Here is a 26,002-nt window from a genome sequence, read left to right on the forward strand (position 1 = left end):
TTGGGGCCGCTGCGGTGGCCTGCTGAGGAAGCAGCAGCCCACGGAGGCCAAGGCCACCCATGGAGGCCAGCGGATGTCACGGAGGCCGAGGGCGCCTGTGGATGCCAAGGCAGTCGCCAACAGCAGTTGGGTTCCAGGGCACGCGGGTGCCATGGATGACCTCTTAGGCTGCTGGGCGGCCTTAGCCCCTGTCAACAGCGGTTGGGCTCCAGAGTGCACAAGCACCACGGACGACCTCCGGGCCACTAAGCCAAAGCTGCTTATGCTCACAATGTTCAGTAAATAAACCAGAAAATAACACTTGTGACTGTATCTTATTTTTCCTTCTTTTAATAATTTCAATGGGGAGGGGGGTTTGAGAAGAAATTTTCCGCACCGGGTACCACCTGACCTTCTTACACCTCTCATCCAGGCCTCAAGAAGGCCAATGGCCCAAAGCCACAGGAAGCAAGAAGCAGCAAGGTCTGTCCAGGAACAACGAATGTTGTTTCCAGCAACTGACTGAGGCTGGAATCCCTGCTTAAGAAAGCTGGAGCCAGCTGGTTCTCATCAGGAGCAAGAAGGCTGATCAGAAACAGGTAGAATCACTTTGCCTTCTGCTCCTTCAGGCTGCTGCTCAGCAGGTGAAGCCGACTCCTGACCCATGACAGGCAGAATATCACCATCATGGTACACAATGGCTGAAATAATTGCACTGATTTCCGCTGACCATTTCACAGTGGGGTGGCAGGGAGGGAGGGAGAGATTGTACCCCAGGTACTCTGATCTTTCACTTTTTTAGAACCTTCCTTTCAAAAACAAAGTGGGAAGCAAAAAGACACACATTCTGTCATGTAAGCAAGAAGCAGGGAGTGTGAACAAATCTTGCACAAATTTGACTCACATTGACTTGACTGAATTTCCCCCTTCTCTTCTAAGAAGGTTGATAACAGTTATATAACAGTTGTATGACAATGCTGCTCAGCTAAGCTCTGGAGTCAGCTAGTGTCTCTTTAAAAAGAGGAAGAAAAAGAAGAAGAAAAAAGAGAGCTTCAGCTCTTCGTGCTACTTTGGACGCGGGCACTGAAATTCCTTTTTCTCCTTTGAGAGCAATAGTCAGTTGTTTTGGTGGCAGGCATTCTGAATATAGAGTTCAATAATAAAAAGCCAAGGATTTGTGGCTGATCAGCACATTGGATCCATCAGTATCGGATGAGAAAAAGGACTAAGAGGAAAGTGGATAACTTTATTCTTGGACATATTGAGCCTAATTTGCTAGTGAAGCATTTAAAACAGAAACATTAGATAGTTGGAGGTGCTGGCTTGGTTGGAAGGAAAAAGTTCACGGGTACAGCTGGGTGTGATCAGTACAAAGGTGGCACAGAAAGCCATGGAATCTGATTTCCTATTGTGTTCAATGGAGCTAACTCACCAGCAAGTGTGTCTAGGATTGCAGCTTTGTTGGGATTTCGATATGAGTGATCCATATTCATGGCCAATTTACCAATCGCGTTTCTTGAAATAGTATAGCTGATTCTCTGCTTTCCTGTTAAGATCCCCCCCCCCCCAATTACATATTGTGATATTTACTGTTAGCTCTATATTTCCTAGTGAGAAAGATTGAGGCAGTGGTTTGTCTTGAGCCCTGAATAATTGGTTTTAGCATTTGAAAGAGTTGGTAATTCATCAGAGTCACTTAAATAGAAACTATGCACCTTGAGCGGCAATAACTGCTTATGGCTTCTGAATCGTTCCAAGCCTGGAGGTGTTCCAGGAGAACTGTACTTTTAATTAGCAGACATATAGGTCTCCTTCAACGTACAATGAAACCAATTCTGATATCAGTCTAGTTATGAAGCATTTCCACTAAAACATTTGACTCTGTACAGTTGAATCAGGAGATCAATAAAGCGTTGAAGGAAAGACAATATCTATGGGGTATAATTTTGAGTAGCAATTGGTGGTAGTAAAAGAAGCTGAGGTCTGTGGCAGGGTCTATAAGCCATTCATTAATTGAACACTACAAATGGTTACATACAATTATGATTTTGAAATATATCATTTCTGTTCAATGTACAATTTCAGCATTACATGGTTTTTTATGGTTGATCAGACAGTGCCCACTTAATTTTGTAGAAGTCACATAGATGCACAGGAGTCTGCCTTATCCTGTGCCAGACTACTAGTCTATCTCACTCAGTATTGACTACAGGGATGGGTAGGGGTTTTCCAGGGTTTCAAGAAGGAGTCTTTTTAAGCTGTAATAGAAGATGCCAGGACTGAAACCAGTGCTCTACCACTGAACTATCTCCCATCCCTTTATTACATGTTGCAATAGCAAATAGTTAAAGGAGCAATATTAACTGGGAGTGGCGGGTCTGAACCAAGGAGCAGAACCACCTACATATCAGAAGCCCTACCATTCAGGCTGACCAGTGCATTTTCATCCCATGTTGGGGTGCCAGCTCCAAGCTCATGTAGCAGAGAGGCCCAGCAGCTGCATTAGCTTAGGATCCTGCAGACCCTTGGCTGGCCCAGCTCCACCTCTTCCTTGCCCCCACCCCACCCCAGAAGCACAGTCGTTTTTATTTGTATGCCGCCTTTGCATAGTTAAAACTATTCTCAAGGCAGCTTACAATATTGTTACAGGCCACCGCAATCCCTGCTGAGCCGTGCATGGGATTCCAGGGGGCTTGGCCTTCAACCAGGATCTGTGGTCCTTTAGAGAAATGTAGACGCAGCAGAGGCTGCTGTAATAATAATAATAATTTATTTATACCCTGCCCATCTGGCTGGGTTTCCCCAGCCACTCTGGGCGGCTTCCAACAAAACACTAAAATACAATAACCTATTAAACCTTAAAAGCTTCCCTAAACAGGGCTGCCTTTAGATGTCTTCTAAAAGTTTAGTAGTTATTTTTCTCTTTGACATCTGGTGGGAGGGCGTTCCACAGGGTGGGCGCCACTACCGAGAAGGGCCTCTGCCTGGTTCCCTGTAACTTGGCTTCTCGCAGTGAGGGAACTGCCAGAAGGACATCGGCACTGGACCTCAGTGTCCGGGCAGAACGATGGAGGTGGAGACGCTCCTTCAGGTACACTGGACGAAGGCCGTTTAGGGCTTTAAAGGTCAGCACCAACACTTTGTATTGTGCTCGGAAACGTACTGTAGTTTTAAGGAATATGATTTACAGTATTCACATATTTACACATGAATTTAGATGAAGTTACAGGATGCTCAACTCAAGAGGGGATTATTTCTCACTGCAGTATAGAACTGGAGCCCAAGGCATCTCTCCCAGCCTCCCTTCAGGTAGCCTGCTAAAGAAACATCTCTGTCTTTCTCTCTCTCTCTGCCTTGTTCAAGTCACCTTTTTCCTGTCACCACCACAGAGTTACCTTGGCAACCTTCCAAATCCCCAGTCTCTGCTCACACTTCAAGGCAGGGGGGAAGAATAGTTCTTTTGCATTGCCAATGGCCATCAATAGCCCTGTATTGTTTCTTAATGGCCCAAGCTTGGCCAGATCATTTTGCATAGGAATTCCTCTGCAGCTTGTATATTTCCTTCATATCCAAATAATCAAAATCCTACCATTTATTCATTTCTAGGGTTTGGGGAGATCCCCATAAAAACTTATAGCAACATGAAAAGATTTAGATAATTACAAAAGTAGTAATAAACAATAAATAAAACACGCCAAAAAGTACACAACGAAACTGAACCATTTCCACATAAATGATAAATAATAATAATAATAATAATAATAATAATAATAATAATATCAAAAAGATACAAAGATTAATATGAAGAAGAGCAAGAAAAAACTCCAACAACCCTTCCTAAATAATATTGTAGCCCAAGAGCACTGGTGGAGTAAGGCGGCTGTGGGGGGTGCGCTCTGCACTGGGTATCAGCCATGAGGGCGGGTGGCATTGCTGCACCACCACACACACCCTGGGGAGTGCCCCCACGACGCTCTCTGCATGGGCGGCGGTCCGCTAGGGACGATGCTGCCACGGGCGGCTAGTGGCTCCTCTCCCACGCTCACCACACGGGTGACTAGCAGCACCCCTCCTGATGCTCTCCGCGCAGGTGGCAGGCAGGCAGCTAGTCCCACCCCCACGGGCTGGCTACCCCCACCCCCGCCCCGCCCCGCTCCAGGGGCTGGGGCGGGTAGCTCCGCCCCTGCTCAAGAGAAAAAGAAGAAGAAGAGTTTGGATTTGATATCCTGCTTTATCACTATCCAAAGGAGTCTCAAAGCGGCTAACATTCTCCTTTCCCGTCCTCCCCCACAACAAACACCCTGTGAGGTGAGTGGGGCTGAGAGACTTCAAAGAAGTGTGACTGGCCCAAGGTCACCCAGCAGCTGCATGTGGAGGAGTGGGGAATCGAACCCGGTTCACCAGATTACGAGTCCACTGCTCTTAACCACTACACCACACTGTAGTGTGATAAGAACACTTAGAACAGTTTGATAATGGAAGCAATTCCCTTGCTTGAGGTCTTCAAGCAGCATCTGGGCAGCCTATGTTTGAGATGATGTAGCTGTGGATTTCAGGCCTGGAGCAGGAAACTAGTCTAGATAGCTCACAAGACCCTTTCCGACTCCGATTCTGTTGGTTGAGATGCCCTATCCCCTTCACTCTCCCCCAATTGCCACTCCATTTCTCCCACCTCCCATTTTCCTTTGTCACTCTTGCTCCCTTCCCATTGTCTGCCAGGGAATGCCTTATTTGGATATATTTGTCTGGTGTTGTCAACACAGCCCTCCCCATCTGTCCTTACCTAAAAGGGTAAATGAAAGGGTATGTCTTTCAACAAAGGTTTCTGTAAATTTCCAATTTAAAATTGGGAGGAACAGAAAAAGAGAAGAAGAGCTTGTTAGATTAGGCCACAGTCCATCTAGCCCACTATCCTGTTCTCACAGTTGCCAAACAGATGTCCATGGGGAGTCCATAAGGAGGACACAAGTGTGAAAGTGTTCTCCCCACCTGTGTTTCCTAGCAGCTGTCATTTAAAGGCATACTGTCTCTGAAAGAGAACATAATAATTGCAGCCAGTAGTCACTGATAGCCTTATCTTTCATGAATCTGTCTAATCATCTTTTGAAGCCAACTCATGGTATGCTACACGAATGCATAATGAACCTCATCATGACATTCCTCTCACTGTCTGGTGTGAGGAATTTGTTTTATTTTTTATTTTTTGCTGCCTCGTTAACATTGATTGGACTACGGTAGGTAATTTTTCAGAATGAATGTGCAGTGCTGTTAAGTCTGAGACCACTGGAGCTAAAAGTGTATTTCTGTCATCACCAGCAATTTCCCTATGAACACTTTTTCCCTCCACAGTGATTTGTGTTTGCATATGTCATGACAGCTGCTCAGCTGATGGTGACTCATAAATGCAGAGCCCAAATAAGGTTTATTTATTTATTTGCTTTGTATTTTGTCCGCTCGTCCAAAGTGATTTTGTTTTGCAAAAAAACAACAACAATAACAACAACCTGAGTGTTATTTTATAAATGCTCTTGCTATCTGTGATGCATAATGCATCATATTGTGCATTGTAGCCAGGGAGAAGTTCTGCATGGATGGGTTCTGTTTAATGAAAAACCCTGCCCTGGATTTGGAGAGCTGGAATGTGTTCCGTAATCAATCACTGTGTGTACACAACCTGTGGCTGTCAGTCATTAGTCAAGTGCAAGGCGTCACCAGGTATACACAGATGCAGGTATACACAGATGCAGCACATCTCAGGGGACATAATATCATGGGCTGTGAGCTTTGACAGGAATTTGTTCACATATTTAGTGCTTGGCTCAAATCATAGAATCATAGAATTATAGAGCTGGAAAAGACCATGTGGGCCATATAGTAAACCCCCCTGTAATTCAGAAATCTTTTTACCCAGTGTGGGGCTCAAAACCACAACCCTGGAATTAAGAATCTTATGTGCTACTAACTAAGCTATCAGGAAGATCTGGTGTGTCTGCAAGTACCCCTCAAATAGCCTGGAACAGTGCTGAATTCCATTAAATTGTGAGTGATTAGATTATATCTAGTGCTGTGCTACACCCTACCCACTGATTTCATGAAACTCTTTGCACCAGTAATTCTTCTTCCTTCTTCACAGCATTGGGAAAATTGTGGCGAATTTGAAGGTACCAAGTGGGTTGGCAAGTTGACCACTTACTCTGAGGATTAAAGTTATGTTTGTTGAGGCATGTGCAGAATCTTCTTCTCCTTCTCCTTCTTCCTTAAAAAGAGAGAGAGAATCCTCATTCCATTTGCTAGAACTGTCCCCACTTCCTAAAATGGCCATGGGAGGATGTTGCATTATGACATCCTCCTATGGGCATTCCAAGGAAGCCTTTGTCTGACTAAAGCTGGTCCACCATCTGCATATGTTTCTAGAGAAAGCCACTTTGTCCATGTTAATACCTAGAACACTGGGCAGATGTGTATAAAGGACACTAATGATGTTCTTTGGGCCCAGTCCAAATCTGCTTGCATGCAAGTAGGCACATGTAGCAAATAATGGCCCCAGATGGAGAAGCACTGTGTCGGAAATAGTAGCCAGCTGCCCAGATAGTTCAGTGAAACTCAGATGAGTATTGTGATGTGGTTATGGATGCACACTGAGACACGCATGAGCTGTTTGTATGGATCTCCCTTGATGGCTGGGGGACTTCATACACAAACATTCAAGAAACTCAAAATAAAGGCAAACCGTGCCAAGAAATCAAAAAGCTACCCACTGCAGGGGACATCATAAACTGTGACCATCAGCCATTGTATAAACAACAGCCGATCTGACCTAGTTGTGGTCATAATGCTATTTAAAGGTAGTCATAAGCTTTACCGGCCTTAATATGGCAATTTTAAAGAAACTGGCCTTACTGTTTCTGGTTACATCTATTCATTAATTGATGATAACTCCAACAAATGTAATTGGACAGCCATTTCCTAGTTGGAAAGAGAATTGTTGTTTTCAGCTACACTTTTTTTTTTTAACTTATTGAAGTATTGTAGGCAGCTCAACTGTGACTGTTAGTCTTATAACTATATAGTCCTATAGTTCTGATGGACATGGTGATGAATTAATATTCTGTTTTGCTTTAATGGTTGAACAAGCATATTTACTGCAGCTTAAAATCCTAATTATTTTTGGAACAGATGCATAAAGGGAATTTAAATTATTGGCAAGTGACAAATGTAGACAGTACTTTCAAACAGTAACATTTCTGCATTGTAGATCTGTGGGTTTTTCTACTTCTTCTAAAGCCAGTACTTTTTGCTTTAGTAGGATGTGAACAGCTGTTTGTGGCTTTCTCCAGAATGGGAGCTATGGACAAAAAGGAATTGCCACTGGAGAAGCCAGAAGGCAATTCTGGAAAGGCTGCTGCTCTGATCACATTAAGGCATACTGAAGAACAGTAGTGGCAGCGGCAGCAGCTGGGTAGCCATTCTGTTCCTTAATAGTCAGAAGCCCATGAAAAACAGCTTTCTACATACTTCCATAAATCTCCAGGACCTTGACTATGAAGCAGCCTGGGGCTGTGGAAAGAGAGTCAGCCTTGGATTGGAAACTCCAACTTTCAAGTCTTCATGTGGTTGGAAAGACTCATAGAGTGGCCAGCAGGGGTGGACAAATATGCCAATGACAGTTTCTCCCTCTTTCTCATTTCCCCCCAATATTAAATTCAGTTTGCCACATTTCCACATCAGATTGCATTTCTTTCTTTCTTTATGAAGTCCTCATGAAAACTTGTTAGCATTTTACTGAGTATTTCTCCCAGTATAAAGATTTTTGTATGATTTTTTTTGTCTAAAACACATTTCTGTAAGTATTCCCCCCCCCCCATTTAATGTGTGATAGTATAATATTTCCACTGATATATGGAGTTTTATGCATTCTTCAAATGCATGCACTTTCCTACACTTTTTGTAGTTGGAAAACTGCATCACAAAACTCAGAGAAGTGTGACTTGAAAAATGCAAACTAAAGTAGGTTTCTCTGCCACCCTTAGTGGCCAGGCAGCACCAAGGACTAAACACATGTGTTGGATAAATTCACCAAGCAGCACCTCTCCATTTAAGCAGTTACATAGTATAAAATGGCCTTTTCCTGTGTATAATAGCAAGTCATTTCAAAGCATTGGGTTAGGAACTACCCCAGCACTCTGAAAGCCTTGTTAAAGGTCACTATAGCACAAGGAGCTGTTGTTCGGAAGGAATAAGGTCAGAAAAGGCGAAGCCCTGCATTCTTGCAGATCCATTGAGTAAATTGTTTTTGGAATGCTATTGATGTAATGCAAACAAATAATAGATTCATTTCAGCATTTGGAGGATAAGGAGTCAAATAAGCTACAGCAGGCTAGCTTGCCTTGTATTCTTGGGCACTATCCTAGGATCTGTCAGGCAGATCAGGCTGGTGAACTAACTAAAAATGGAAAGGGAGCATTGTTATGCCTGTTTGGGCTGAAGTAGTGCTCTTTTCCTCTTCAGTCTCATGAGTTCTGTCCATTTCACTCACCATTTCACTCAGTTTCCTTGAATGCAGAAAGGAAATTTATCAAACTGAACAATGGAGCACCTGTACACTCCATTACTTGTGTCCATTTTTAAACAAAATCTCTCTACAACGGACCGCTTGTTAAAGTTTCCAAGGCATGGCTTTGAGGATGTTAATTCCAAGCATAGCTAGTTCTAACCCATATCCATCACTATTGTTATAAATAGTAGAACACTAAAGAAAATATGTATACATTAAACACTTTGGTCAGGAGAAATGCTCAACTAGAGCAAAATTAAAGGAGAAACAAGTTGACTTCATGCAGTGGTCCCAGTTACTTGGAAATGCAGGCTCCTCTGAGTCATATGAGCCATACAGATGTGCTGTCCAGGGTGCTGATACTGGAATATTTTCTGCATGCATACATGCAGACTGATATGGGCTCCTGGACAAATTGAGGCATAGCCTGAAGCAGAGCCCAAGAAAAGCCAGTTGAGGTCTCATGCTGGAATCAGATATGGAAGGAAGGTTCCATGATTTTCATCAATGTATGATTATGGGTGCTATCATAAGATCCCAGTTCACTGGTGTCTTAGGAACATGATATGATCTTTTTAAAGAAATAATGTAGGAACAGGAGTATGAATGTGCTCTCATTTTGTAGCCGAAAGAAAAATAAAACAATAGTACCCAATTCAATTTTATAATGAAAATGTATGGATAAACAAAGATGACTAGGAAAAGCAAAATAAAAATACCAATCCATTTCATTTTCCTTATTTTTGATAGTTTTGCATTATTGGTGCTTGTTTACATTCAGTATAGTCTGGACTAAGTGTACAGCTCACACAAAGATCACAGGGATAAGAAAGACAGAACAATGAAAGTGAAAGTGTAGAAAGCTTTATTTTGAACGAAACCTGAATAAGTTACAGAAAGATTCCAAGGAGTGTGGAAAGGGGAGCAATGAAAGCTTTATTAGTTTAAAAATGAGTCAGGCTGTGTCAAAGCCCTTTTAAAATTGCTACTTTGTCCAATCTTTCTGAAATTTGGAAAATGTAAAAAAAGTTGACTGAATAATTAAATAGCTCTAGTCTATTGCAATGACTGAGTAAAGTATATTAATTTGGTTTTTAAATTATTGCAAAATTGAAATGAATGAATTCTTTTGGGTACTTAATACATAGTTATGGCATTTTGATATTTATATTTGATTACATGTTAGAATGGATTAAGTAAGTCATTAAACAAAAAATAATTTAAAAAGATCCCGTCTTTCAAAAAACAAATGCTTTTAAGGTGGTTTGCAATAAACACTAGACTACATTTTTAAAAAAGGCAACAAAAAGCATAAGGAACTTTCTCATTGGGTAGCTGGTAGTAGAACTGACCAATAGGGGGAAAGGGAGAGTCCAGCTGGAGTGGGCTTCATATACTGGCTTGGAGAAATGCCAGAGCTCACTGGCAGAGTGTCTGCCCTCCCCACTGGCACCTCCAGGTGGGGTTGAAAGAAACTCCTTCCTGAATTCCTAGAGAGCTGCTGCCAGTGAGTATACACAATACTAAACGAGATGGACCAATGGTCTGACCTGTTCCTATGCAGGCTTCATCCGTGCCCCTCCGTTTTTATATACATTGCGCCATATATTGCTGTGGTTCTAATTTGGGGGATAATTTTTTGGATAAAATGTACAATTCATAGGACGTAGTGTCATGGACTGGCTGGATGGCAAGGAGGGGTAGGAGGCACAGCTAGCTAACCCCCTAGGGAAGCCTCAGAGGAGAAAGGTTCAGAGCCCGGGGAATGGTGGTAGAACACTGAAGACAGGTCAGAGGTTGAAGTGGGGAGAGGAATGGTTGGCTGCTGAAGGACATGAAGCGCTATGCATGTGGCAGAACAATGAGCAAGGGCTCCTTCCCACCATAGTTTATGCCTACGTGGGCAACCTTCAGAGGAGGGGACTTAAGGGGTAGTAGGAAACAAGAACTGTCAGTCCAGGCAACTGTGCTATGGAAGCTGGACCTGCCTTGAGGCTTCTCTGTGTTGTTTGCTGTTTTCTTGGATAAAGAATTAAACTTCCTGCCTGTCTCTGCATTTGAGTGCTGACCTGCATCTGACACCCACCTCAATGTTTTTTGCTGTCCCTTAATCAGGAGGCAAAAATAGGTAGGAACAGTTGGGTGATGGGAGCAAACACTTTGAATTGTGCTCGGATGTTTGAAAATCTACGTCAGTTGCATTTCCTCAACCAATACACAAACTGAAATGCAGGCATCCTTCAAAATTCGCAGCTCTCCAAATTTTGCAGTGCAGTTCTCAACCTATATGATGTATGCATATGAATGTATTAGTGGAAATAGCATACAAAGAGGCATTACATTAAGGAAAAATGCTTGTGAAAATGTGTATATTAGGCAAAATTGCATTAAAAATGTGTATATTAGGAGAGATGATGATGAATTTTCATGAGGACTTAAGAAAAGACCTTGTAAACTATGGGGGGAAATGTGGAGAACTGAATTTAAGAGTAGAGAAATGAGAAATGAGAAACTCAGACTAAACTGAAAGATTAATCCATGCCTACACAAGACTTGTTAAATTCTCTTGTAGTTAGGTATATAAAGGGATTAATCATAATTTTACACATTCTCCGTTCTCTATTGTAATGTATTTTTGCAGATTTGAATGCTTCCCGTTAGGAATGGATTAATCAGCTTCTTTGCTTTTCATCCCACCCCCCAATTTTAAGAGAAGTTCATCCCATCCCTGTAGTACTTTTCAGTTTTTTAAAAAGAAAAATTGCTTGAAAATTTGTGCATATTTTCATGCTCATTTTTCCTAATTTACACATTTTGTATGAAATTCTCTCTCTCACACACAGACACACACACACACACACACACACACACACACACACACACACACACGGCAAGCTCTTTTTGTCAATGCAATGCATTTTTGTTCATTGTTCTCACTAATATCTATGTTTTTAGGCACTTTTGCCTAACATATCCAGTTTGGGGTTGGAGAACTGCATCATAAAATTTGGACAAGTTTACATTTTGAAGGAGAACTTCACTTTGGTTTGAGCATTGGTTGGGGATGTTGGGCGAATCAGGTAGATTCACATTAAAATGCGAACTGGATGAATTTCTTCCCGTCCCCTATTCCCCATACCAAAATGGGATAGAGATGGTACAGGGCATTATTTTGATAACATGTTCTGGTAAATTAGTTTCCTGATCTTACTGATATATTTCTACTCAAAATATTTTACACAGTTAAAACAACAACAACAATTGTATTATAAACTCTATAAAAGATCTCCAGGGACAGACACGAGAAGCAGATGACCTTTTTCCTTATCCCCTCAATCTGTGAGTTTATAGCATTCATGAGGATGAGAGTAGGTTGTGATCAGCAATTTGTGAAATGTCATCTGCATAAACTAAATGACTCATGGGAAGAACCTTAATACTTACACATGGGGGGAGGGGGAGGAAGCATGCATGCAAGCCCAACATTCGATGTTGACAATAATTTCAGATGTTTTGGATCTGATTTTCTATACTAGGAATTATTCAGGACATTTCCCCCACTGTTTATTTGCAAAAGACTTCAAACTTTACAAATGCTATTATCTATCTATCATCTATCTATCTATCATCTATCTATTTATCATCTATCTATCATCTATCTATCTATCTATCTATCTATCTATCTATATCTATCTATCTATCTATCTATCTATCTATCTATCTATCTATCTATCATCTATCTATCATCTATCTATCATCTATCTATCTATATCTATCTATCATCTATCATCTATCTATCTCTCCCTATTTCAATTCAATGTGCTCATGCTAGTATTTAAAGCCCCAAACGACTCAGGACACAAATACCTGAAAGGCTATCTCCTCCCTAAAGTCCTTCTCAGGTGCTAAGATCAATTGCCTTTAGAAGCTCAGAGGGTTAGCAGTGGCCCAGATGAGGGCATTCTGTGGCAGCCCCTCAGCAAAGGGAAGTACACACATTTTTACCAAGGCTTTTGACATGTGAGATATATATTTTTAGCTAGCTAGGTGATCTCAAAGCTCTGGGAAGAGGTAGGCTTAGAACAAGTCAAAGTCTCATGCCTCATCAAGCCAAGATGGCAGGCAAATCAGCAGGCAAAGTATAAAAGGGCAGCATTGCTGAGGTGTTGTGTCTGCTCAACTGCCCATGTTGGTGGACCTCAGCTTGGATGTTCCAGGATCTCTGTGGGACTGCACAGTGGTACCTCGGGTTACATACGCTTCAGGTTACATACGCTTCAGGTTACAGACTCCGCTAATCCAGAAATATTACCTCGGGTTAAGAACTTTGCTTCAGGATGAGAACAGAAATCGTGATCCAGCGGCGCAGTGGCAGCAGGAGGCCCCATTAGCTAAAGTGGTGCTTCAGGTTAAGAACAGTTTCAGGTTAAGAACGGCCCTCCGGGACGAATTAAGTACTTAACCCGAGGTACCACTGTACTTCACTTTAGGCACATGGATTGACCCTGGACTGGGGACTTGACATACTGGTTTGCTGCCAGGTAGGCCAGGGGTTCGGGACACCTCTCAATCCCACAGTCCTAATCTAGGTTGCCAGCTAAACACTATTCTTTATTTAATGTCACTTTTGCATGTGAATATGAGCTGATCGTCCCACTAGCCCGGGTGATTTCCTTAAAGGTGGAGAAACTGTAGTCATCCAGATGTTTTTGTACTACGGGTCCCACACTTTAAGCATTGAGATCAACATATGCTGTCAATCTGTATGTTTTGCAGTATACGCCTGAAAACTTCTTTTCGGTGATCAGTCTCATCTTCAGAAAGACCTTTGCACTTTGCACCTGGAATGGTAAAAATAGTGTGCACCATACACAATATTTGGCCTAACTGGCCGAACTCACCTGCCTTAGGAAAATGGTGTTGGAAATAAGCCATTCACGTCAAAAGACTATTGCACCTGACAGGTGGAATGCATAGCTTATTAATAATTGAAAATGATTTCTGTGGTCTGTTACTGATGGAATATTTAATCACTTCTTCAGTCAATATCAGTGTCCCATTTATTATTCATTAAAGATAAATAATAAGTAATGCATCTGGACTGAAATGTGTTACACAAAGATTATTAAGAGCAACCGGAGTTGATATATTATTTAGAAATCGATTAAACTTTTGTACAGATTTTAAATAGTCCCTCGTCTCTTTCAAGCTGACAGAGTATCTCCCACCCTGCCCCACCCCCCGCCACTGCTTTGTTTTGTTTAAGCAGTAGTTGGGAAGCGATCTACAAGAAAGATTTGGTAAAGCAGCACTTGGAAAAGAGCAAGTCTCACAGAGCCGTTCTCGTAGAGACACATGCTGACAATATCAGCCAGACCTGGCTCACATAGCTTCAGCCTCTGATGTGAGAGTTAGTCTTCTGCTTTTAGCACCTGCTGTGCTATGTCAAGGTAACTTTGCCTTATTTTATTCTGGTGCTCTTGAAATCACAAGCCGGTTTTCCCCCCCTTCCATTTTCTTTCCAAGTTGTGTTTGCTGACTCTTTTGAAGGGCTTCATGTATCATTCATAGAGGCCACTCTTTTCCCCTTCTTTTTCTTTGGTTCTTGCATCTGTAGGTAGTGCCAAAGATCAAGAAAGTAGAACTGCACTGCTCCCCCTGTTCTGTTGTTGGTCTCTCAGCACTGGTGGAGTAGAAGAGGGAAGTTTCCTTCCTTCTTTCACTCTGCCTCTACTAAGCAGTCACCTGGTAGTAAAAATATTATTGTGTAACACAGGACAAGCCAACTTGGTGCCCTTCAGAAGTTTTGGACTCCCATTAGCCCCAACCAGTATGGCCAACAGCCAAGAATAATGGAAGCTGCACTTCAAAACATCCAGAAGGCACCACTTGGAATAACCATGGTGTAATAGGTTGACAGAAAGTTAACTAACCACAATTGCTCTTCTCCTAAGCATCTTGATTCTACCATCTTTTTTTTTTTATCACCTCAGCTTCTTTTGACTGACTTGTGGTTGAGTTTTGGAGGAAAGCCAGGATTTGGGGAGTGTTTGAAAGGCCTGAAGTATTATTACGAGTACATAGGTGGAGCTACATCCAAATATTTATTCTAGATTTAGCATTTAGGAATGGATGAAACTGCCTTGTATTGAGTTAGACCAGGCACTCCCAACCTGTGGCCCTCCAGAGGTTTTGGCCTACAACTCCCATGATCCCTAGCTAACAGGACCAGTGGTCAGGGATAATGGGAATTGTAGTCCAAAACATCTGGAGGGCCAAAGGTTGAGTTAATCTATTTCAGTACTGTCTACAATAATTGACAATGGCCTTCCAGGATTTCAGACATTCCCAGTCCTATTTGGAGATACTAAAGATTGAACCTGGGACGTTCTGCATGAAAACCAATGCTCTATGACTAAGCTATGGCCCTTATTATCTGATAAGGATCTCTGTACACCTGAATCTAAGCACTTTCAAGATAATGGCCCAAGCCCATCTGCAGTGCATCATGACTAAGACTGCAACTTTCAACACACTTGACAGAGAGTAAATCCCACTGAACTTGTTGAGCATTAACTGCTGACTGTTGATCATTAACTGCTGTTCACAGAGTTGCAGTGTTGAGTTCCATCGAAAGCAATAAGACTTAAGTTAATCATGGCTAGCATGCCTCATCAGTTTCATGGGACATTACTGATTTTGCCTGGCTTGCTACCAAATATTTCAGGCTGGTTTAGTTAAGCAGGCAGTTCAGAGGTAGAAGCAAATAAGTCAAATATGACAGTTTCCCATAAATCTGGAGCTGTCAGGACTAGGGAAGCAGAGGAGCTTTCATTTTACCAAAACACCAGGCAGAAGAGAAAATTTTAATACAGAAGAAAGTGTTGCCTTTGGCTGTATTCTAATAAACTAGACAATTTACAGCAGGTGCCCTGCTGTGTAAGTGAGTACCACCTTCTCACCTGTCATGCTGGAGACAGGTGAAAATAACTCCCACTCTGGATGTGTCCACAGAGAATTGTCACAGACTTTGCCCCAGAGCATCTTCTCATTAAAAGTGAAGGGAGAAGACAGAGTGTAAATATCCTCACCTTCATAAAGGATGGTTCACTGATGGTGGTTTTACTGTAACGGGTTACACATATTCAGGGACTGACAAGAAGGTGAGGAAGATGAGGCTGGAAGCTAACAGAGACACTTGTCTCCAAGGTACACCTAAGGGAGAACTCCCTTCAAACATGCCATAATCCCACAAGGAAATGGATTTTAATTATTATGCAAAGTACCTGAGGTTTTGTAAAGAGCTCTGATGCAGCAACTCAGAATTTACTGTGGTCCAAAGTGTGAGAGCTTGCTTAAGCAATGGGAAAGCATATTTGCATCATAGCTCTTCTGTGCAAGCTTGGTAGTTTTTCTTTTTTTTCTTTTACTGGAATAATGGTCCAGTTAGCTTCAGCTGTAAATTAATTTAGCATTAGTTTAGATACTTTCTCACCTCAAAATCCACCAAATCAGAAGCCCATACCTTCCTAGCATGTTTTCTGATGGGACTACACTGCATAGGTCTGGGCTCCCTAACTCACTGCAGGAGGATGATTTGCAACGGTGAAGCAGTGAATGGGAGGCAGTGCTTAGATCTTCCTCCACCTGTTCCACAAGCACCAGGGATCAATTTATGCAGAAAGATAGTATTTCATTCGTTGTGCCATACTGTGTTTACCAGATCTTATGGGGGGGGCGCATTTGGGGAGTGTTTCTGTTTCTCTTTCATCTCTCTCTCTCTCCCCAACTCCCAGTTGTAAAACACCATCCATTAACTGTGTGGGATTTGCAGTAAGGGGACTTCACATTTTTCTTACCTATAACTATATTGATTCTTGTGTAATTCACAGCCCTGCCTTTGACAGTTATAAATTCCACGCGAAAGGAGCAAGAGGCTACAGACCAAGCAAAGGCAGAGATGATCAATGTTGGCTTTTTAACCCCTCCCCTATGCCCTGAGACGAAGCTGCCATTAAATTTGACTGCACAGTGGAGGGAAGTGTAGATTAAGTGGCACAAAGAGGACTACTAGCTAAGACTATCCTAGGTGCTTTTGCCTCAGCCACAGTCGACTGTTTTGCACTTCTGAGCTCTCCAGATAGTAGAGAAAATCCCACAGGGAGCTTTACAAGGAAATGGGGTTTTTGTGTGTGAAAGGAAGGGAGCACTGGAGATTTCTGGTATCTTTGTAGCATCTATTCATTTGCACTTACGCAAGTAGAACATATGGAAAGCAAGCATGGACACCGGAAGCATAGGGGTAACATCTGCTGAGCCCTGAAATAGTGCTGCAAGGTGATGTGGGCTGAGCACTCCAGAGATGCCAGGACTCGATGCACAAATGTGTCAGGGAAATATATGTCCTTACCTATTGTTTTTTTTGCACTTTATCAAAGACAGAAACGAACAGGGAAATATATTAATCTGTCAGACAATTTTGTAACGATTGAAGGAGTCAAGTCTTTCTCTTCCTGAAACAACAGCAGCAAAAGCATCCGATCTGCAAGAAGGTTATGTTTCAAGGTTAGGTGTACATTAATTTAATAATCTTCAAGTGTCATGCCTGGGAATTAAAAATACATAACCCAATCCTACTTGGCTATGGTTGGTATGAGTATCAAAAATGCATAATACAAGGCCTGCTTCATACTGTACATATGCAGATAAGCATCCAAGGGCAGGCAGAGCTTTAAACCTGGAAATCCCTCATCTCCTCCTATGTGACACTGCTTAGATGACTAGATCAGTCATTCAGGCAGTTAACTGTGCACATTAGTCAATTTAGGAAATGTATAAACCAGATCTAAGCCTTAAGGCTTCAGACACTGAGTGAGGGCTTCAGAGCTCTTGGGAGTGGACCCAGGGGCTAGAAAGAGCAGCCCTCCCTCAGTTTCTTCTCCTCCTAGCCAGATGTCAGAATAGGAAGGCTGAAAGCTGGGCTCCTTTTTTTCTTTGTTATTGCACATACATCACAAGAGGGAAATGTCTTCTGGGATATGCAGTTTCCTTTCATGTTCATACCAAGGCAAACTCTAGATGAAGGGACTACAATTCCCAATAGGTCACAGAGCAGTGGCTGCTAGATTTCTAACAAGTTGGCATCTCTAGTTAGCAATCATTCAAACACACGTTCAAAAGGAAGGGTGGGTGGGCTGAATACAAATATTGTGCCAGGCCAAGAAAATCCAGGCAATGTCTCTAATTGCATGCACAAGATCAGAGTTCTTCCATTCTCTTAGGGGCTATCAGGGTCCTGGGACAAGAGGCAAAGCATGCTCAAAGACAACCCCTCACTTCAGACACACATTTTATACCCTCTCACATGTTTTGCACTCTCTCACTTCTACCAATTCACACTTAATATTGGTTAATATTGTGTTGAACATCGCAGAACCAATCTGACTGCTTTTGAGTTCAGCACTTTAGAAGACCTGTGGATTTCGGTATAGTATGAGTTGCAAGTTACCTTTGTGTTGGTTGTCAGAAAGCAAGGGTAAGTTATACACCTGGGAGCTGTTCTTTTCCAGCTGGTCATTGACAACATGATGCCAAATGACATTCAATTGTAACATACTCCCCCTCCCTCGAGCTAGAGGCAGTGGGGCTTTGTATTTGAGTTTTTACAAACTGATTTCTTTTATAAATAAAACAATTGGTACATTGAACTTTGCAAGCATATTTAATACTTTAACTTTCACTGAAAACTGCCATGTGGTTTTGCCAGCTAATGTCAACTTTCTCCATAGCACATAGTGAATATTCAGGCATAGTGAGTGTCAGGGCATAGGGTATATCCCTGGAAGAGATTCCGTTTTAAGTCTTGTTAGAGTTATATACCTGGATCGATTCTCTCTATTATTTTACAAACCATCACTAGGGGTGAGCTCAACTGCTGAACTCTGCTGCAGAATGATTTGATGGATCTGAAAGGTCTCCAACCACTTGGAATGGTAACAGTGATGCTTAGGGACATCTGCACGCTAAGCTAGTCCAGAAGTGGCAATGGACTAGTAATATTATTCCTCTGTGATGTCTGAGTATGCAACAAATAGCCTTATATGGCCAGTGATGCATTTGCACATGAATACATTAGGGTTAGAACCTGGTGCAGAATTTGGTCATCCTATCTAGATCTCATGCTGGAAAATGTTATTTATGGTGCCAAACGAAGCTAATAGACATAACTCAGAATTGATAAAGGGGATTGCCAAAGGAGGATAAAAGCCATGGAAGCTGGTGAAAGTTTTTTTGAAGTAACATGCACCCAATGTAACCCAAAGATGGCACACTGTATCTTACAACTCAGAGGAAGTTCTACAATACAAGCACACACTACACTTGATCTTAGCCAAAAGGCCGAGAAGCGATTTTCGATTTGATACCCCGGCACAGACTTTGGGAAAAATTAAATGCCACAAACATCGATAGACGTCTTTTGCTTCTTATCCGTAGACTACATGAAAATACTCGGATCCGTGTTAGATGCGACCGTTATGGGAACCTATTAAAGGAAATCCAAAGTTTCCATGGTGTCAAGCAAGGCTGTGTTCTTGCCCCTATTCTATTTAACTTCTATATAAACTCCTTAGTCGGAAAGATGGAGGAAGCAAGTACTCATTCCCCAAACCTAAATAATATACCAATCCCAGTCCTTCTGTACGCAGATGATGCGGCACTTATTTCCTTCTCTTGTGTGGGTCTAAGAAAACTTTTACGAGCTCTTACAGAGTATTGCGAAGCTGAACACCTAATAATAAATTACACTAAATCAAAAATTATGGTGTTCTCCAAGAGAAAACTCCGACATAAATGGAAAATTAATAACCAACTTATTGAGCAAGTAACATCTTTTAGATATCTTGGAATAATCTTTGATGAGAAGGGATCTTGGTGCCATCAGATTAAGAATTCCATTGTAAATGCGCAAAGATCTTTCAGAGCTATCATAAGATTCTTTTACAGAAAAGGAGGTCAATATGTTCCTGCTGCCTCCCAGGTCTTTGTTGCAAAAATACTTCCACAATTGATGTATGGCACCCAGATATTCAATTGTCAAAAACTCAAGTCCCTGGAATCTGTACAAACTAAATTTTACCGCTCCCTACTAGGGTTACCTACCTGTGTCTCCAACACTGCCATTAGGCTGGAGGTAGGTCAACTCCCTATTAATGCCAGGATATGGATCCTGAAGATTCACTTCTGGCTAAAACTCATATTTTTCCCAGTGGGAGTGGCTCCATTGACTCTACTAGACCCGTTCCAGTCTAAATGGAGATTGTCGCTTTATGAAAAATTGAAGGGCCTGGGGCTTTCCCCACAAGAACTTATAGCCTCAGGTTTTGAAAAGGCTAAAATGATGGTGAGCCAGCGAATAGGAGATGTAGAGCTTCAGGACCATATGAGCAAGATAGATAAATATCCAGCTATCCAAGATTATGGAAAAGGGTTTAATCTAACCCCATATTTGCTGGATCTACAAATCGCAAAATATAGGCGGGCGTTTACCCTTACCAGATTTGATGTACTGCCATCTGCCTTACTAAAGGGCAGATACAAGGGCAGAATTTGGTCATCCTATCTAGATCTCATGCTGGAAAATGTTATTTATGGTGCCAAACGAAGCTAATAGACATAACTCAGAATTGATAAAGGGGATTGCCAAAGGAGGATAAAAGCCATGGAAGCTGGTGAAAGTTTTTTTGAAGTAACATGCACCCAATGTAACCCAAAGATGGCACACTGTATCTTACAACTCAGAGGAAGTTCTACAATACAAGCAGCACTGAGCTCTTCCCCCACCCAGAGCATCTGCAGAGGCCCACAATCGCATAGTGAAATGGAGCTGTGTTCTTGTACGTGACCTACTATGACAAATGGTCATAGTAATGCCACACATAGAAATTGCTGCTAATGTAAGGCCTGGTGTATTATATATTTAACTTCTCCACAACAATCCAGTCACAGAGCTGGACTGACTGCATGTAGGAGAAAGTGCTGGTGTGCACAGGATTCTTCTCCCTCCCTCCAAACGCTGAAAACATTCCCCCACTTTAATCACAACCTGCTATTCTTATGGCATCTGCATTTATTTCTGTTTATTCTGCCATTCAGCTCCATTTGCATATACCACTTGATACCATTTCCTGAGGCGGCCCCTTTTTCATTGTCGAAATGCCGAGGTCCAGTGAATACCTTGGCAATGCACCAGTGGGCATGTTTGTTCCGCCAGGTGCGGCAGTGAATAGCAAAAATCCCTAATCAGCTCACTTCACAACTCATCAGCTTCATGCTCTTTAGTGCTTGTAATGCTAGTAGGGTGACTGGTGTAAACCGGACTTAGATGTTCTTTAAATGGCGTTGCCTGCCTCCACTAAGTGGGCACAACAAGGGAGAAGAGGTCACTGGAATCTGCCTCTTTAAGAATAGCCTGCTGATTTCTTTTCCTGCTAATAGCTTATTTAATGTTCCTTCCAGAAAAGGAGGTGCATACATCAGTGAAATTGCAATGCATAGACACAGGCAACTATGCCCATGTGGACAAAATAAGCCTGATTACAATCTAGATGCAATTATAAATGTTGAGGTGCTGTTGCCAAGTGTATTATGGCCCAAATACACTCTTGTAAATAAGGGATTTGAGGTTTCCTTCCTCCTACACCAGATGCAAGCTTCCACTTGTCAATGGATGCAGGATCCCATCAAATAGGGGAAGTAAAAGAGGAAGTGAAAGACATGAGCCTAATCTTGTTCCTTCTTGCTCCATTGGGGGGGAAGAGCTGGTAAGTCTTAAAAATATTAGCATAGAGAATCATTAATTAAGGGCAGACGGTTGGGTTTTTTTTTTATGATGTGACAATGATTAATTGCTGATCTTCTATTTTTGAACCAACAAAGGAACAGAATAAATTAACGATGATGCAAATATAGCTCGATATCCATAATTTTGTACCAAAAGTTAAGGCATTCTCTAAAATATGGTTTTCTCTACAAGCAAATATGGAGACCTCGGCTAATTCCCAGGCAGCCAGGGATGAAAGAGGAAAATGCTGGAGAGTCAGGTAGATAAATGGTGTATGAGGGGGAAAGAGGGGATGAATAGGCTGTACAAAGAAGCCTAAGGAATGGGGAAGGTATAAGGAGGGAGACTCTTAGTACCCTTGCATTTCTTTTGGCTCTTTTAGGGTGTTCTCACTAGTGCTGTGCCAATTTTATTTTATTTTAACCCCATTAAATTTACAAGAAAATGATTTGTGTTTGAACATTAAGAAGGAGAAGATAAAATGTAACTGAAATTCTGAAAAGTACAATGTTTTTGTTATGTGAAACTTCCATTCAAAGCAGGCAAGGGGTGTTGGTGAGTGCCCTTTCTTTCATTCCCCAAATCATCTCTCAAGATTCCCTCACACTGCAGTCTTCCTGGGTGCCCACATTTCCTGAAAACCCCATGATGTCCCTTAGCTGGGCTTTCTTGTAAGCACAGAAATGGGTTTCGAAGCTGCCTACCCTGTGCTTGACAGTTTTTTATTGCATTCTCAGGCGCTTGGTAGCCAGCTTCTTGTGCTTCAGTAAAAGTTCAGGGGAAGTTGTCAGCAACATTTTGCATGGGGATTTTTCAGATCAATAAATGCAAGCAGCTAGGGAGGCTGCAGAGTGCTGGCGGAATGTTTAGTGGGAAGACACACAGGCCATCCACAGCCCCCTTGCAACAAACTAAGCTGAATTTCACCCCCCGCCCTATCTACTGGAATTTTAAAGAGCCCCGAGAAACACGCAGAAAAATAGAACGCTTTTTCAGGATAAATCTTTCAAAAAATTGGAGAACAGGACTGTCTCTCACACATGGGAATGAACCAGTGGGTCCACTATGGCCAATATTAAATGTGCAGTTCTCCCACATGCTTTCTGCTCATGAGAGGACTGAGAAGACATTGGCAGGAGGGAAGTAATTCCCACATGTGGGGCAGTGCATATAGGAGGAGGATGTAGTGGGGAATTGATCATCCCCTATTTACTTCGAGAGCCAGTGTGGTGTAGTGGTTAAGAGCGGTAGATTCATAATCTGGGGAACCGGGTTCGCGTCTCCTCTCCTCCACAAGCAGCTGCTGGGTGACCTTGGGCCAGTCATGCTTCTTTGAAGTCTCTCAGCCCCACTCACCTCACAGAGTTGTGGGGGAGGAAGGGAAAGGAGATTGTTAGCCGCTTTGAGACTCCTTCGGGTAGCGATAAAGCAGGATATCAAATCCAAACTCTTCTTCTTATTTCCTCTTGTGTGTCATGCGATGCTTGTCCTTATTTCTAAACCTTGTTAAAGTGGGACAAAAGTAAGTGGGAAAGAGCCATTTTCAGATCACTTACATAATCTGGTCAATATAGGTTTTACATCACTTCGTAAGCAGATGTGGTGATAGTCACTGATGCTGATTTCCCCTAAACATGTCAGCCACATGGGAGTACAGGGGAAATGTTTTAGATCCAATTTCACTTGAGATGGAAGAGATTTGTGTTTTCTTCTTGAATGCTGCATTTCGAATAAGAATAATTCATGGATCCCTGTAATAAATGAAAGTAAAAAGGAAGAGGTGGGAGCATGCTTTGCTTCCGCATAACATGCTGTTTGGCCCTCAGAATATAAGATCCAGAACTGTTGTTGTTTTCGTGGTGTATTTTATTATGGGCTGTTATTTATATTTTATGATTTGGTTGGTTGTTTTTATTTTATAGCATGCCATGGAGTTATAAATGCTTTAAATAATAAATATCTAAATGCACAGTGTTCTGGCAGTTTCTTTATTTCATACCTTCCAAAATTCTAGTTTTGGTTTGAGACTCAACCCTTCCCCAACTGTCTGTCCCCTCTCTTATAGGAGGAAACTTAGTTGTGGTTTTCTAAGTAATTAATAGTCAATTAAGGTGTTTTAACAAAGTGATGGGCTGAAGTTGCTGAAAACAGCTCAGCTCTCTGTCAGGTCCTGCAAGCTTTGCAGCATGTTTATGGGTTTATTAAAAGAACTTACCCAGCTTTAAGCAATCCAGCTGCTGATGTTTAACAAAGTTTCTTAATTAGCTGATTTGCCAGCGTAAAAAGCTGAATATGCCTAGACGAGAATGCACAGAGTTGGGAAGGAGGGATGGGCGAATCTGTCAGTTCTGATTTCTCTTAGTTTCACATTTTTCAACTCACACATTTTTCAGTTCACGCATCAGTTTGTGATTTATTTATTTTTAGAGAAGTCACAATGAAAATTAACTTTAGTGTGAATTTATCCTAATACAGTGGTACCTCGGGTTAAGTACTTAATTCGTTCTGGAGGTCCGTACTTAACCTGAAACTGTTCTTAACCTGAAGCACCACTTTAGCTAATGGGGCCTCCTGCTGCTCTGCGCCACCGGAGTATGATTTCTGTTCTCATCCTGAAGCAAAGTTCTTAACCTGAGGTAATATTTCTGGGTTAGCGGAGTCTGTAACCTGAAGTGTATGTAACCTGAAGCGTATGTAACCCGAGGTACCACTGTATAGCAGTAGGGACAAAACCCCAGCTGAGGGGTTTGATCCAGCCCTTCTGAAACTACTTCTGATGGCTCTCCAACATTTTTTGGCAGTGACACATTTGAAGGGTGGTAAGCCCAGCACCAGCTTTTTAAACCACTTCACTGCAGTTTGGGGGAGTCTTTGGTGTGGTGACAAGAGCTCTTTTCCTCTTACCAATGCAAGGAGGGGCAAGCCTCCCAATTAGCAGCATGAAAAGAAACATCAAAAGAAGAAAGACGCCAGCAGCAGCTGCTGCTTCCCACTTTGCCTCTGCTGGGCAATTTCCACCATGCCGAGTGCTCTGGTCAATTTTGTATTGTTGTGTCCTTTGTCAGTATGTGTTCTGTATGTGAAATTGGCCACCCACTTTTGGTCACATCCACCACTGGATGTGGTATGGTTGGTGAAGGGTGATTGTTGGCCAAGGATAATGTGACCCTCAGTCAAATAAGGTTAGCCACCTCCAAAACAAACCTCTGCAGAGTATATGCTCATTCTACTGTCATTGTGCATGTATAGCAGAGTGAAAGAAACTGAGGGAGGGCAGGTGACTCTGTATTTTTATCCATCCATTCTATACATCTAATAGAACAGGCCTAGAGATCATGCTTGTCTTCTATATTTCCACAGAACCTTTTGGGATCCAGTAGAGTCCTGCCTGTCTCCCCAAAGGCTGCCTTCTTATGGATGACTCTTAACATGTTTTGGCCTTGCAACTTCCCAATACAGTGGTACCTCTAGTTATGAACTTAATTCGTTCCGGAGGTCCGTTCTTAACCTGAAACTGTTCTTAACTAGAGGCGTGCTTTCTCTCATGGGGCCTCTTGCTGCCCCAGCGCTGCTGGCACACGATTTCCATTCTCATCCTGGGGTAAAGTTCTCAACTCGAGGTAACTCTTCCAGGTTAGCGGAGTTTGTAACCTGAAGCGTTTGTAACCTGAGGTGTTTGTAACTCAAGGTACCACTGTATAAAATGGTCTTGAATGCCATTGCTTTTAGTACATGTCTTGAAATATCACTGGAATAAAAGCCTATATTTAAATAGCAAGCATGGTTTCCTTATAATTGTGTGTGTTGTGGATAAAATAAAACTGAGGATGGAGGCTTTCAGATCAGGGGAGGAGCCTCAGCCACTCTCTTCTGGATTGTTCAAAAGTTGGCATGCATAAGTATTTTCTCTTCATCACACCCTCCATACTCCCCAGCACAAATTAGAACCATTTGCAGCAGGCTGACATCAAGCCCTTACGCTGTTGTTCAAAACAATTTTCTAAAGGGCACTTTTAAGCCCGTCAGCATGTGCAGTGGGGGAGATGACAGTTTAATTTAAATACCACATCTGACAGGTTTGGATCTCAAAGGATGCGTTCCCTGGCTGTGCATATGCATTTTGATACTGTCAGTTTGCCTTTGCTGTCTCTCCGAGGTGATCTGCTGCTGTGCCCTATGTTTTCCTAGCCACTGCTTTCAGGAAAGAGCTGGGAGACAATCAATGGCAACTAATGCAGTGTTAGCTGTGTGATGTGGATCTGTAGGTCATACATGAGTGAGTCGCATTCTAACAGACAGCTTCATTATGGCAAGGCCATCCAGCATCTAACTCAAGCTTTTCTGTCATGGAGTAAAGGAATATAAATAGAAAGCCCAGTGTTGTCTCGAGTCCAGCTAAGAGATTTGCTTTCCCACTTGTGAACTATGCCATAATTATGTTGACCTGCATGGGAATCCTGTTGGTCTGGCCACTGAACATATGTCTAGTTCCATTTTGAACCCCTGAATCTATCTTGGATGGGGTCGGATGTCTGGCTTGAAAAGGCTTAAGGAATGCTTCAGTTACTCTGATACACCCTGTCCTCTAAACATATCTCCTCCGGGGAGGAAACCATTGGTCCCTTAGT

At 42.2% G+C, this 26,002-nt stretch overlaps 1 pseudogene; it reads right to left on the bottom strand.

The window, feature by feature from the left end:
- Nucleotides 1–18,801: 18,801 nt before the first annotated feature.
- On the bottom strand, nt 18,802–18,943 carry LOC144325719 (U2 spliceosomal RNA; annotated as a pseudogene).
- Between the last annotated feature and the right edge of the window lie 7,059 nt (nt 18,944–26,002).

This window comes from Podarcis muralis, chromosome 1 (assembly GCF_964188315.1).
Source record: "Podarcis muralis chromosome 1, rPodMur119.hap1.1, whole genome shotgun sequence".
In the NCBI taxonomy this organism is placed as follows: domain Eukaryota; kingdom Metazoa; phylum Chordata; class Lepidosauria; order Squamata; family Lacertidae; genus Podarcis; species Podarcis muralis.